Source organism: Globicephala melas, chromosome 9, assembly GCF_963455315.2.
Source record: "Globicephala melas chromosome 9, mGloMel1.2, whole genome shotgun sequence".
NCBI classification, from domain to species: domain Eukaryota; kingdom Metazoa; phylum Chordata; class Mammalia; order Artiodactyla; family Delphinidae; genus Globicephala; species Globicephala melas.
Window position 1 is genome coordinate 6,349,876 of NC_083322.1, and position 15,500 is coordinate 6,365,375.

The 15,500-nt window shown below is 41.4% G+C and overlaps 1 pseudogene; it reads left to right on the plus strand.

Moving 5' to 3' along the window:
* Positions 1–11,818: 11,818 nt before the first annotated feature.
* On the plus strand, positions 11,819–12,692 carry LOC115851611 (GTPase IMAP family member 7-like; annotated as a pseudogene).
* The last annotated feature ends 2,808 nt before the right edge of the window (positions 12,693–15,500 follow it).

Here is a 15,500-nt window from a genome sequence, read left to right on the forward strand (position 1 = left end):
AAAATATACTATACTGCACAAAAACTTAAAATTGAAAACAAAAAGAAGAAAGTGACTAATGAACACACACAAGATCATAGATCAGAAAATGCAAGTGTATGCAACACGCCTGGAAGGAACGCTATCGTGAAAATGTCAGTATATCCTTCCTAGGTTTACTGATGCATCTAATTCAATGCCGATTTTTTTAAAGGTCCTTGTAATTTTCTTTTTTTATACTGGTTAGGGAAGTTGGTTCTAAAGTACAGATGAAAATACACCTGTAAGTAAAGCCAGCTTCCAGAAGGACTAAAACAATCTCATACGATGGAGTCACCGGGAAATGCCCCGAGCCCTACGTTCCACAACCTGGGTGCCCCCGATGCTAAGCCAGGACCCCTTCTCCCCAATTCTTCCCCGCTTCCCTCCCAACTCAGAGAGGAAGATTACACTGTGTGCTTCGATGGGAATCACTGGCTGAGTTCACCAGGAGCGGATTCTGAGATGAAAATGTGCAGGCGTGAAATTCATTCAGGAGCGCTCTTGGGATCAAAACCTGTGGGGGAGTGAAGGAAGAAGGACTGGGCAGAAGGAGACACTGGGCTGCGATGAGTCACAGCAGAGGCCTCGGTCAACCTTACCAGGAGCTGGAGCTACGATGGCGGCACAGAGCTGTCCCAAACTGGGGCCTTTATACCTCTACATCGACCAGTCAGGAGATGTGACTGCCCTGGGATGGCGGGACGATCTTGCAGGAGCTGAATCTCTTCAGCGGACAGTAATCCTGAGGGAATGCCTCAAGGTTATGGGGAGTGGGTCAGCGGTGAGTTACCCTCCATCAACACTCCTATCAGCTGGGAGGCTGGGGGCTCCAGTCCTGAAATGGCAGTGGGGGTGGATCTCAGTAGCAGACCAGAGCATATACTAATACTGAGGAGCAAAATTTGGGCTCCTCAGTATTTGGGCTCCTCACCAAAATGTCCACTGCTGTAAACATATATGAGCTCTTTCCTCTATTAATACTACACTACGGGGACTTTCCTGGTGGTCCAGTGGTAAAGAATCCACTTTCCAATGCAGGGGACGCGGGTTCCATCTCTGGTCGGGGAACTAAGATCCCACATGCTGCGGGACAACTAAGCCGGTGCACCACAACTACTGAGCTCGCGCACCACACGAGAGAGCCTGCATGCCGCAAACTACAGGGCCCATGTGCCCTGGAGCCCGCGCGCTACAACTAGAGGGAGAAAACCCGCACGCCACAACTAGAGAGAGGGTGTGGAGAAAAGGGAACCCTCCTACCTTGTTCATGGTAATCTAAATTGGTGCAGCCACTATGGAAAACAATATGGAGTTTCCATAAAAAACTAAAAATGGGGTTACCATATGATTCTGCAATCCCACTCCTGGGCATATATCTGGAAAAGACGAAAACTCTAATTTGAAAAGATTCATGCACCCCAATGTTTATAACAGCACGATTTACAATAACCAAGACATGGAAGCAACCTAAATGTTCACCAACAGATGAATGATGAAGACGATGTGGTGTATAGATAGATAGATAGATAGATAGATAGATAGATAGACAGATATACACAGTGGAATATTACTCAACCATAAAAAAGAATGAAATAATGCCATTTGCAGCAGCGTGGATGGACCTAGAGATTATCATATTAAGTGAAGTAAGTCACAGAAAGATGAATATTATGTGATACCAATTACATGTGGAATCTAAAATACAATTGAACTTATTTACAAAATGGATATAGACTCACAGGCAAAGAAAACAGGGTTACCAGAGGGGATGAGGGGAGGCATAAATTAGGAGTTTGGGATTAGCAGGTGCCAACTACTACATAAAAAATATATAAACAACAAGGACCTACTGTATAGCACAGGGAACTCTATTCAGTATCTTATAACAACCTATAATGGAAGAGAATCTGAAAATCTGATATATACATCAATTTGGTATACACCTGAAACTAACACAACATTGTAAATCAGCTGTAGTTGTGTTTTTAAAAATTGGGGCCATTTCACAGGGTTTTCTGGAGCCAACACTAAAATCCAAAGCAATGACTAAGATTTTGGGAATCTCAGTAGTACAGCAGGTGCATGGAGGTAAAGGTTTCAGCTAGGCAACCCTGAAGCACCAATCAAATTACCAGGCAATACTTTCTTTTTCTGTTTCAATACAAAATGTCTTCATCGGCTGCACCCGATCCAAGCTTCTGTGGTCAGAGATTTCAGAAGGAGCAAACACACTTTTCTTTAACTGAAAGCAAATACCAGTTCAGATAGTTTTCTTGGAGAGAACTTGAGATCTCATCAATTTTGCAAGAGAATGTGACTGGCCAAGAAGAGGGCCAATGGAGCTTGTGAGTGGGCTGGGGAGAGAGAGGGGCGAGAGGAAAGAGCAATAGATAGGGGGCCTGAGTGAGAGTGGAAGGGTTGTAGGAGGAGAAGCTCAGAGATTTATTTGTGTGATGTCCATACATATCATATTTAATAGGACAGACCTTTTTTTTTCTATGCTTACAAAAGTTTTAGTTGTTATAAGAATTTTTTATGATATAATGTTAGGTATAAAAATCAGGATATAAAATCATTAATATATTACCGTTGAAAAAACAAGGCACACGAAAAAAGGAAAGATGTTCATATTAAAGAGCCTCTAATTTGGGAGTAGAACTATATATAATTTTTATTCTCTTCTCAAACTGCTCTCTATTTTACTGAGTTTTCAACAATGTGCCCCGATTTTAATGACAAACATTTATTGCAAAATGTAGACAAAAGGTTAGTGTTTTTATAAAATTTAACACTTAAAAGTTTTTTTCTGGCATGATATATGGAAAATTCTGACTCTGAAGCAAAGGTGCCCAAACTACCCTCCAAGGGCTATATAGAGCCTGCTGCCTGTTTGTAAATAAAGATTCAGTGTAACATTGCTACCTCACCCATCTACTAGTTTACTATGATCTGGGGCTGCTTTTGTGTTCCAACACGAGAGCTGAGTGATTGTGACTGCAAAGTCTAAAATATTTACTGCTGGTAAAAATGTTTACATATTCCCACTTCACATGGTAATATATATATGTATATTGAGGTGCATGAGCTGCTTGTATATTTTGGAGATTAATCCTTTGTCAGTTTCTTTGTTTGCAAATATTTTCTCCCATTCTGAGGGTTGTCTTTTCATCTTATTTATGGTTTACTTTGCTGGGCAAAAGCTTTTAATTAGGGCCCATTTATTTATTTTTGTTTTTATTTTCTTTACTCTAGGAGCTGGGTCAAAAAGGATCTTACTGCGACTTATGTCAAAGAGTGCTCTGCATACATTTTCTTCTAAGAGTTTTATAGTGTCTGGCCTTACATTTAGGTCTTTAATCCATTTTGAGTTGATTTTTGTGTATGGTGTTAAGAAGTGTTCTAATTTCATTTTTTTTACATGTAGCTGTCCAGTTTTCCCAGCACCACTTATTGAAGAGGGTGTCTTTTCTCCAGCATATATTCTTGCCTCCTTTGTCAAAGATAAGGTGACCATAGGTGCATGGGTATATCTCTGGGCTTTCTATCCTGTTTCATTGACCTATATTTCTGTTTCTGTGCCAGTACCATACTGTCTTGATTACTGTAGCTTTGTAGTATTGTCTGAAGTCAGGGAGCCTGATTCCTCCAGCTCCGTTTTTCTTTCTCAAGATTGCTTTGGCTATTCGGGGTCTTTTGTGTTTCCATACAAATTATGAAATTTTTCATTCTAGTTCTGTGAAAAATGCCATTGGTAGTTTGATAGGGACTTCATTGAATCTGTAGATTGTGTTGCGTAGTATAGTTGTTTTCAGAATGTTGATTCTTCCAATCCAAGAACATGGGATATCTCTCCATCTGTTTGTGTCATCTTTGATTTCTTTCATCAGTGTCTTATAGTTTTCTGCACATGTGTCTTTTGCCTCCTTAGGTAGGTTTATTCTCTTAGGTATTTTATTCTTTTTGTTGCAATGGTCAATGGGATTATTTCCTTGATTTCTCTTTCTGTTCTTTCATTGTTAGCGTATAGGAATCTTTGTTCTACCATCTCCTCTTGGTAGTTTGTTTTCGTTTTTGAGTTTGTGTTCTTATGATAGTGTTTCATAGTGTAAAGCACTTGTGGGAATGTTCTCTACTTTGGGTTACATTCTACTGTGATTGGATTCCATTTTATGTGTCATATACATGTGTGCATGTGTACGTGTGTATAGATGCACACACACATTTTGACTAACTTCTTCCTTTTTCATTTTTGCAGTGGCATTTGCCCAGTTGATGCATTGGGTTTTTTGGGGTTTTTTTTTCATCTTGATAACTTTCTCTTTTCTATTATATAGTATCGTGATCTGTTGGCCTCTTGGTCCTATGGTTCTATAGCCATTGCTATAACTACTACATCATGGTTTTAGATTTTTTTAATTTTATTTTTTTATGATAAGAACATTTAAGGTGAAATCTAACCATAAAAAGGTCTAGAGGTGTCTCAAAATGTTAAACATAAACATACTATATGATCCAGCAATTCTACTTCTGGGCATTGATCCAAAAAGTTGAAATCAGGATCTTGAAGCAATATTAGCACTTGCATGTTTATTGCAGCACTCTTCCCAATAGCCAAGATGTGGAAACAACCTGAATGTCCATCAACAGATGAGTGCCTAAAAAATTGTGGTATCTATATACAGTGGAATATTATTCAGCCTTAGAAAAGAGGAAAGTCATATGCCATATGAGACAATATGGATGAAATGTGAGGACATTATGCTAAGTGGAGTGAGCCAGTCACAGAAAGACAAATACTGTATAATTCCGTGTATATGCAAAATAGTCAAAGTCATAGACTCAGTGAGTGGAATGGTGGTTGCCAGAGGCTGGGGGATGCGTAATGTATTGTACACTTACAATTTTGTTAGGAGGGGCTGACCTTGTCTTAATAGTGCACTTTTTCAGGCTCGCAGACTTTGAGAACAAACTTATGGTTACTGCGGGGAAGGGTGGGGGAAAGGGATATTCAGGGAGTTGGGGATCAACATGTCCACACTGCTATATTTAAAATGGATAACCGACAAGGACCTACCGTATACCACAGGGAACTCTGGTCAATGTTCTGTGGCAGCCTGGATGGGAGGGAAGTTTGGAGGAGAGTGGATACGTGTATATGTATGGCTGAGTCCTTTACTGTGCACCTGAAACTATCACAACACTGTTAATCGGCTATACTCCAATATAAAATAAAAAGTTAAAAAAAATAGTGCACTTTTTAGTCGGTGGCTGTTGTGATAGTTTTACCTGGAAACCTGTCATTTTCCTTTACTAGGTAGTTAGTGTTCCCAAGGCAGACCTTCAGACCTGGAAGGCAATTTAGAGAGCATTCCATTAAATCTACTCTAACTCCCTTTACTCACTGAAAAAGAATCAAATTCCGGAGTACTGGTGACTCTCCAAAAGATTCAAATTCCAGAGAACTGGTGGCTCTCCAAGGCTCGTGGAGGTGGACAAGGAAAGATTAGAACCTTGCCCACTGAACTCTCATCTGGATTCATCCAACACTTCACAAGAAGGAGGCTGTGTCCCTCCAGGTGCAAGGTGTGGGGTGCAGGAGGGGTGCTATAGGGAGACGATTAGCTACTCTGAAGAAAGAATATAACCTGTAAATCCAGCTGAATCTCTAAGTTGCAACGTGTCTCTCAGTCACTCAGTTAAGTTTCTTTCCCGAGTTTTCCTATATTTCAATGCACTTTGTAGCACTACCTTTTTATTGAGTGGCTGCCATGCTCTAGGCAACGTAAGAGATCTTTATAGAGATTTCTATCCTACGAAAGCCTCATGGCAACCCTGCAAGATTGGCTTTATTGTCCCTTTTCATAGCAGAAAGAACTGAACCTCAGGGAGCTGAAGGAATTTTCTAGAAGTGGTGGATCTGGACTCACAGTGTAAGTTGGTTCTTTTCTGAAGCACATGCCTTTTTCACTTTGCAGCCTTTCTTTCACCTGGAGGTCCTCTAGATCTTCCAAGAACCACTGGAGAAACATTTTTAAATGTTTTTTTTTTCCCCTGACTATGACTCCCACCTTTGGCTTCCCAAGGTGGAAGAGAGAGAAAAACGATCTGTGAAATGTGAACCCTCCTCCTTGCCTTCCCTAATGACAGGCTTGCTAACAGTTTACCATTTGGGAAAGAGTGTGGACTATTTTCCCCTGATCTGCCTCTGACCTGATGTAAAGTGTAGAATGATGGGTCCGAGAAGGAACAAGAAGAGGCCGTAGTGTGCAGCGGTTAAGAGTGAGCATGGTAGTCAGACAGCCTTTGACTCAAATTCCTGTTCAGCCCAGTACTTTTTAGCACCATGACCTTGGGCAAGTTTCTCAGTACTTTTGAACCACAGTTTCCTTACCTACAACATTAGAAAAATAATACTACCTTCACCCTAGAATATTTATAAGTAGTAAATATTCCTATGAAACATGCATATCAGAGTGTCTGGAATATAGTATATACTCAGTAGTGGTTGCAAAGGCATACATACATCTTAAACCTTTTGCTATAGAACATTTCAGACATTTACAGAAGAATAGTATAATAAACACCCATATATCTATCACCAAGTTTTGACAAATATCAACTCCTGACCATTCATGTTTCCCGTATATCCCAACCTACTTCCCATCCCAACCCTGGATTATTTTGAAGCAAATACTAGACATTGTATCATTTTACCTGTAAATATTTTAGTATGCATATCTAAAACAGAAAGATGATTTTTTAAAAATATAACCACAGGGCTTCCCTGGTGGCGCAGTGGTTGAGAGTCTGCCTGCCGATGCAGGGGACATGGGTTCACACCCCGGTCCGGGAAGATCCCACATGCCGCGGAGCGGCTGGGCCCGTGAGCCATGACCGCTGAGCCGGCGCGTCCGGAGCCTGTGCTCCGCAACGGGAGAGGCCACAGCAGTGAGAGGCCCACGTACCACAAAAAAAAAACAAAAACAAAAAAAAAACAAAAAAACATAACCACAGTATCAAAGGTACTATAAATCTTGAATTTTATCAAATATCCTCTCATTAGAGTTTAGATTTCAAGGATTATCTCATAATTTATTTACAGTTTAGTTTGCTTGAATCAGGATGGAAAAAGAAAAAAAAAGGTCCTATAAGATGATCCCAGGTCATTTCATGCCTTTCCTGCCTCAGACTTTGAATCAGTCATTTCTCCAAGAATCCCTGGTTTCTTTGAGTAGAAACTGGTCCTGAAGACTATAATCTGGTTGGTCTAATTAGCCCATTACAGACATTCTTCATTTCTGTTACATCGCTTTTTGTTTGTTTTGTTTTGTTTTGTTTTGTTTTGCTCACGGGCCCAGCCGCTCCGCAGCATGTGGGATCTTCCCGGACCAGGGCACAAACCCGTGTCCCCTGCATCGGCAGGTAGACCCTCAACCACTGCGCCACCAGGGAAGCCCTGTTACATCGCTTTTGATCTCAAGCATTTACTTTTGGTTCTTTCTTAGGATTTCCATGTCTCTGCTTACATGGCTCATCTGTTCTTACATTATAGTCCGTGCATATTCATCTTAGTTGTTTTAAATTCCTGGTTTAATAATACCAAGATTTCTGCGTGGACAAAACAATCTTGCCTGCCATTTCTATAAACATGAATGTTGCCCATCAAGCCATCAGCATTGCAGCCCCTGGACAGTGGGCCCTGAGGGGAATTCAGAACAGAGGAAAGCAGGTTACTTGCCCTTGGATAGCTAAGATGAATATCAAAGGAATGGTTTCAGTGAGCCCAGACTCTTGCATCTTCCCGGACATAGAATAGCTACATCACTAACTTGAGATGTCTGGTTTTTGTGTGACTAGCAATAACCTTTTGACGTTTGACTACATATTTGTTTTGTTTTGTTTTCAACAAAAACTCCTATATCTCCAGGCTCCTCCACTACCTCTTTGGAACAGTCCCTCAGAACTATCTGAGAGGCTGTCTCCCCGGCTATAGTCCTCAGTAATTCCTCAAACGAAACAGAATTCTCAACTTTTAGGCTGTGCACCTTTGTTCAGTCGACACCTACCATGTCTGGTTCTGATGCTTGCTCTGTCTCTTCAAATTATGTTTTTTGCTCTTTAGTACACCTTGTAACTTTTCTTGTTAGCTGGACATGAAAAAGAACTGCTGTAAAGAAGCCTTTAGTAATGGGGTGACGGGGTGGGGGAGGAGAAGTATTCTATAGTCCTATGATTATATCTCAGTTCTAGTGAGACTTTGCCTCTGGACTGTGGACCTCACAAGTGTTTTTCAGTTTTTTTCTCCCGACTTAGGTGGGACAGTAGGGTTCCAGTGGTCTGGAGGTGGGTATTTCCCTTTTCTGACATGAAAGGCTTAGCGCTGACTGTAGTTGTAGAGTTTTCTTCCTCCAGGTTAGTGAGGCTCTGATAAAACCCCTGCAGGTTAGGCTCTGGTTAACTGGTTTCCCCTGAGGGCAGGCCTTCTTGAGAAGAACAAGATGCTCTGCTCTATTTCAAAATGGTTCCTTTGCCCCTCCCCCTGCAGGAAGCCACAGGGGATTTTTCCCCCCGATATTTACTGTGAGAACCTGGTGGAGCGCTTAGAAGTGAAACTCACAGAAGTGTGGTGACGCCCCCCATGACTGGGTCCCCCTGGAGTTTTAACTCCAGGCTGACCATCGAGTAATTCGTCAATCACAGTTCGGGGCTTCCTGCCCAGCACTGCTGCCCATGGTGAGTCTGGGCTCTGCAAAGCCAGGACTCCCTGCATTTGCCTGTCTGTTCTCCAGACTTGGGGGCAGCAGTTTGCCCTGTGTCCTCAAAGGATCTCTTAAGGATTTAAGAAGAGTTGCTTTTTCAGTCTGTTCAACTTTTCACTTATTCTTAGGATGGAGTAGTGACTTCCAAGCTCCTGACATGTAACTGGAATCTGGAAGTCAAATTTATCAATTGGATTCCATATTGCATCTGTATTTTGTTGTTGTCTAAAACTACAAAGAATTGGGGCTTCCCTGGTGGCGCAGTGGTTAAGAATCCGCCTGCCAATGCAGGAGACACAGTTTCGAGCCCTGGTCTGGGAAGATCCCACATGCCGTGGAGCAGCTAAGCCCATGAGCCACAATTACTGAAGCCCGTCCACCCTAGAGCCCGTGCTCCACAACAGGAGAGGCCGCCACGATGAGAGGCCTGCGCACCACAGCGAAGAGTAGCCCCCGCTCGCCGCAACTAGAGAGAGCCCACACGCAGCAACGAAGACCCAACGCAACCAAAAGTAAATAAACAAAATAAAATAAATTAAAAAAAAAAAACCTACAAAGAATTAACTTATTTTCCTGGTAATTGTGAAATCGCTGAGTAATGAAAACATAATAAGGAACCAAATATATAAGTCCAGTGACAAAGCTTGAAGTGAAAAGAGAAAATGGTTACAAATTAACCTGTACTTGGAGTCCTAAGGCCTTATTACTCCCTTCTAATGCAATACGTTAAAAATAATTCTAAGTTGCACTCAATATATTGGATACGTAGGTACAACTCTTATCATTTTTGATAATGATTTAATTTGCCTTAGTTAACTATTTCTAGCTGATAAATATGATCATTGAAAAACCTGATTGCTATGAACGTGTTTACAGAGCAGATACGCATCTGTACTTTGAGTTCAATTTAGAAAAGTTTTCCTCACTCTCGGGTTTTGAAAGAATTTTTCTGTTTTCTTCTAATAGTTCATAGTTTACTATTTTAACAACTATCTGATGCATTTGGAATACTTCTTGGGTTGGTATGAGGAATGAATCCAATTTTAACACTTTTTCAAAAGATTATTCAGTTATTTCAATACTTCTCATTATAAAGTCCATCTGCTCTCCCCTGATATGGGATGTTGCCTTTGTTATACACTAAATTTCCCTATGCCAATGAGTGTTTCTCTAGATTTTCTGATTTTCCCACTGGTCTTTCTATTCATGCACCAATACTCTAAGGGGCTTTACAATATTGTGTACTATCTGGCCTTCCCTGTTGTTCTTTTTCTAATTCTCATTCCTATAATTACTTCTTCTCTTTGCATGGACTGATTTCTCAAATACCATGAGAAAGTGAGTTGAAGATGGTTTTAGTTTTAGTGAGAAAGTATTTCCCCACTGTAAGTTGCTGGCTTTCAGGATGAGTAGAGAAATAGATAAGAAAGTATGTGTCAATTCATATTTTACAGAATGTTTTTACTGAGAATGGCTATTGGTGAGTTATGTTAATAATTTTCCTCTTAATGAACATCCCCCCGCTCTCTAGTTTTCTAGAGTAAATCCCACTTGGTTATACTGTAACCCTTTTAAGAATGTTTCAGATTCTGCTTTTGCTAATTTTTTTTAGGATTTTGTATTGATATTCATAAATGTGATTCATCTGTAGTTTCTGGTAGAATCTTTGTGAGATTTGCAGCTCAAAGTTACATTCACTTAGAAAGAATTTGAAGGTTTACCTTATTTCCCTATATTCTGGGATAATTTAAGTAAAATTGGGATTCTCTGATCGCTGCAGGCTTAATAGAATTCTGCTGTGAAGCCACCTGGGACTTGATAATGTTTTGCGGGGAGCACCTCGACTGCTTTCTCTGTCCATTCTTCCATGATCACTGGTCTACTTCAACTTTATGTCTCTAACGGAGTCAATATTTATAAGCTCTATTTACCTACAATAGATGTACGTAATTTAAAATTTAAGACATTAGCCAATCTATTTTCTCAGCCGATGCAGGACTGTCGTCTAAAATATCAAGCCAGATAACCATCAACCCACTTGAAACACTTTATGTTACTATAGGCCATAAGGGACCCGTTATTGTTTCTAAATAGTAGAGTATTTTTAGAAGAAGAACATCAAATTTATCTTCCATTCTCTGTGCAGTGTAAGAAAATCAGATTAATTTAGCTCTGTGTGGCATACACAAATTTCAGGACAGTTTTCACATGTCTCACCAAAGTGTTGTTTTCCTTCCGTGCCGAGAGTCCCTGCAGTGGGACTGTTTTGCTGTGTCCTCCATCCACACTTTCTTTCTGTTGGTGTCCAGATTGTTAGTGCTTTTTTTAAAAAAAATATTTATTTATTTGTTTGTTTTATTTTTGGCTGCATCGGGCCTTCATTGTGGCACAAGGGATCTTTGCTGCGGCATGCGGACTTCTCTCTAGTTGTGGAGAGCACATGGGATCAGTAGTTGTGGCACGCAGGCTTAGTTGCCTCTCGGCATGTGGGATCTTAGTTCCCAGACGGGGATCGAGCCTGTGTCCCCTGCATTGGAAGGCGGATTCTTAACAACTGGACAACCAGGGAAGTCCCTGTTAGTGCTTTTTAATGAGCATTCTTGCATAGGATAGGATGCTAACTGCTTCCACTGGGATTCCTCAGATTCGGTATCTTAAACAAACTTGGACCTGTTCTACAACAAAATGTATATTATTTTGTTAAATGGAAAAAAACAGTTTAAAAACAACCCAGATTTTAACATGGCAAATGCTGCTTTCAGCACAGCAACACAAGAGGGAAATGCGATGGGAATTAGAATAGTAAGTAGAAGATATCAGGGAGAGTAGCCTACGTAAAATACAACTTCACCTGACTTGGAAAAGTTGGAATGATGTATATATACAGGAGAGTAAGAAATAAGGAAGGGCTGGGAATTGTTTCAGCTTTATCTAAATACATTTTTTCGTTCCTTTGTGATCCGTAGCTGAGTTGCCTGCAATCCACAGCCTCTGATGCGGACACAGCCTCTGATGTGGACACAGCCTCTGATGTGGACATGGCTGATGCCCAGGACAATGCTCTGAGGATCCTGCTTGTCGGGAAGACGGGAAGTGGGAGAAGTGTGACGGCAAACACCATCTTCGGGGGAAAAAGTGTTCGACTCTAGGATTTCTGCCAAAGCTGTTAGCAAAACTTGTCAGGAAGCATCCGGGAAATGGAAAGGGAGAGACCTTCTCGGTGTTGACACCCCAGGGCTCTTCGACACCAAGGAGAACCTGAGCACCACCTGCATGGAAATCAGCCGCTGTGTCCTCGCCTCCCGCCCCGGGCCTCACGCCAGCGTCTTGGTCGTGCAACTGGGCCGCTTCACGGAGGAAGAGCAGAAAACCGTGGCGTTGATCAAGGCTGTGTTTGGGGAACCAGCCATGAAGCACATGATCATCTTGTTCACTCGCAAAGAGGAACTGGAGGACCGCGGCCTAAGCGACTTTGTGCGGGGTGCGGACGTAAAGTTACGAAGCATCATTTAGGAGTGTGGAGACCGCTGCTGTACCTTCAGTAACAGGAGTACAGACCGGGCTGAGAAGGAAGCTCAGGTGCGGGAGCTGGTGGAGCTGATAGAGAAGATGGTGCAGAACAACCAGGGGGCTTACTTTTCCGACGCCATATACAAGGACACAGAGGAAAAGCTGAGAAAGTGGGAGGAAGTCTTGAAGAAAATCTACACTGATCAGAAATAGAAATCCAAAAGTGGAAGAGGAGTGTGCTCAGGCATGCAGGAAAAAGAGAGAAAAATTAAATTACTAAAGATGGAATACGAAGAAAAACTAAGAAATGTTAGGGAGGAGGCCCAAAACAATACTTTTAGCCATAAACATGATGGAGATATGAATTTGCTTTTAAAAGTATTTCATTTGTTCAGGAAGTAACTATTTTTTCGCAATTTACTATGGTTAGTGGAGCATCTCTCCAGCTCACTCCCAAGCGCTCTCCATGCCTGCCCCTCCCCACAAACACCAAGAAATTCAAGAAATTACAAAATTGCTAAGTTTGAGCCCTTGTTCACTGGGCATGGTTTTAAGACTCAAATGGAAGGAATTTGAAGGCCGAAAGGCATCCTGTACTGAGTGTTGACACTACCTGTGAAGCACATTACACGGGCCCCTTGTGAGCATTTCGTAACTGTCAGTAAATTATCCAGTTACCCCAGCGGCATTGTTCTCTGGTTTCCGAGAGATGAGTTGATAAGTGTTCGTTGTTTCAAGCCAACACTTGAAACAACACTTGAAACTTGGGGTAATTGGTTACATGGCAGTGGATAACTAGTACAAGATGTATGTTTGTTTATGCATATATAGAAAATATGTCTTTACATACTGGCCACTGCACTTGCCGCTGGGGAAAGAATTTCAGATTCTGGGGATCAGGGTGGGAGGAGACTTACTTTTTACTATAGATCCTTTGATCTATTTCAGTATATTGTTCATTCAACAAACGAACAAAGAGACAAATAATAACATTTGTAATATCCTCCAATAAACAATAATTCCAAAGGCCCATTTCAAAAAACAATTGCCCGAGTCTCCTATTTTTCTCCGCTTTCCTTTTCTAGGTGCCAACTTAAAATTCTCCTGCCTATAAATTCAAACAGCTCTGTGTCAGAAATGTTCCAGTTCCCCCTGCAGATCCACTCTCTTCCCTTTTCGGTCCTTCTTTGGCCGGGGACCACCTCACTGGGCTCCATTGTTCTCTGTCTGTCTCTCAGGCCCCACCAGTGGGGCGGCCAGCAGAGGATCTGTGGGAGCTAGAGAACTAGATGCGGGAATTTGTCTCCTGGATCCCTCTCTAGCTGGTCCGATCTGAGCAGATGCCACCTCCAACCCAAGGTCCAGCCACAGGCATCAGGGGCTCTCAGATCTGACCAGTAAAATATACCCGTGTAGGAGTGTTGTCACGCCAAGCCTGTGGTGTATCTGCAGTAAAACTTTTGACTGTTCTCTGGGGTCACAGCTTGACCTGGGAATGAATTTTAGGTTTCAAAAATGCCCCAGTCTGGTGATTAGGGTCAATGGTAAATCTGTAAGAGGTAGCCATAAAATAAACAGACTAATTCTCTTTTGGCCCCCCTCACTCTAAGGTGCGTGCTACCAGAAGAGTTCCAGATGTATTGTGAGAAGGGGAAAGAGGGTTAGATCGCGTGCCTTAGCTCAAAGGGGGCAGATTTGAGTGTTGGTAATAATCTGACAAAACAACACAAAACCTTGTTAAAATAAAGTAATTGTTGAATATGGATGCATAGTCTCTGGTATGTTTCCTAACACATTGGTCTTGTTTACAGTGGCCTATATTCCTAAAACATTTTAAAGGAATCAAATATTTAAAGGATACAGTTTGGGAAATAGCAAGAAAGTATTTCTTCCCATGGGATTAATAATGTCATTATTTTCTTTCTTTTTTTTAATTTAATTAATTAATTTATTTATGGCTGTGTTGGGTCTTCGTTTCTGTGCAATGCTTTCTCTAGTTGTGGCAAGCAGGGTCCACTCTTCATCGCCGTGCACAGGCCTCTCACTATCGCTGCCTCTCTTGTTCTCTGTGGAGCACAGGCTCCAGACTCGAAGGCTCAGTAATTGTGGCTCACGGGCCCAGTTGCTCCGTGGCATGTGGGATCTTCCCAGACCAGGGCTCGAACCCGTGTCCCCTGCATTGGCAGGCAGATTCTCAACCACTGCACCACCAGGGAAGCCCACCATTATTTTCTTTGTTACCTGAAATTCTATAGTTTATTTATCTATCTTTTTTTATTATCCCTTCATCTATATTTTCAAATTTATTGGCATAAATTTATTCATGGAATTCTCTTAAAATTTTTAAAATCTCCTTTGAATATATAGTTACAATCTTTTTTTTAATGCTTAGTATTTTTATTGTGTTCACTCTTTTTTTGATTTTGATCCATATTAGCAGAACTTTATTAGTCACTCAAAGAATCAGCTTTAGTTTTTAAATTTTGATATGCTCATTTGTGTTCATTTATATTTCAATAATTTCTGTTCCTTTCTTTATTATCTCCTTTCTTCTGTGTTCTTTGGTTTTACTCTGCTCTCCTTTTTAATTATTTTGCTTTTTATTTTCAAGTATACATATTTAAGATTATGAATTTCCCTCTAAATACTGCTGTAGCTTAGTCCAAAAGTTTTGATTGTTTCATTGTTATTCAGTTCTCAAAATAGTTTCATTCATTAGGGGAATTACAAACTACTCTGCTCTGATTTCTGATAAAACATGAATTCCTTGAATTCAGATGTACCTTTAAAATTTCAGTGAGAAGTTTATAAATTAGGAGAAGACCTAGATGTAGTTCAAGGATATACACAGTGTGGGAAGGGGTGGAGGGCCTGGTTTATTCACACAACACTGACTTGAACTTCACAGCTGTTCTAACTGGGGTGCTTTCCCTTCAGCCCCTCCTGCAGGGCCAGGGCAGGGTGATGTGCAGAAAGGAAGGGAAGGGGGATTCAAGTCTGAGATTCTCAGAGCCGCCAGCAGGGCCCTGCTCCCTGAAGAGCTATCAGCTGCCTTTTCACCTCACCCGCCCGTCCCATGTAATACAGGCCAGCTTCCTGCTGTTCTCCTCCCCTAGCCCTTGAGCTCTGTTCCATGCATCCTGGGTCCTTACATGTATTGCTGCTTTATTTTATCCTGTATTTATGTCCTGTGGGTGAGACTCATCCGCC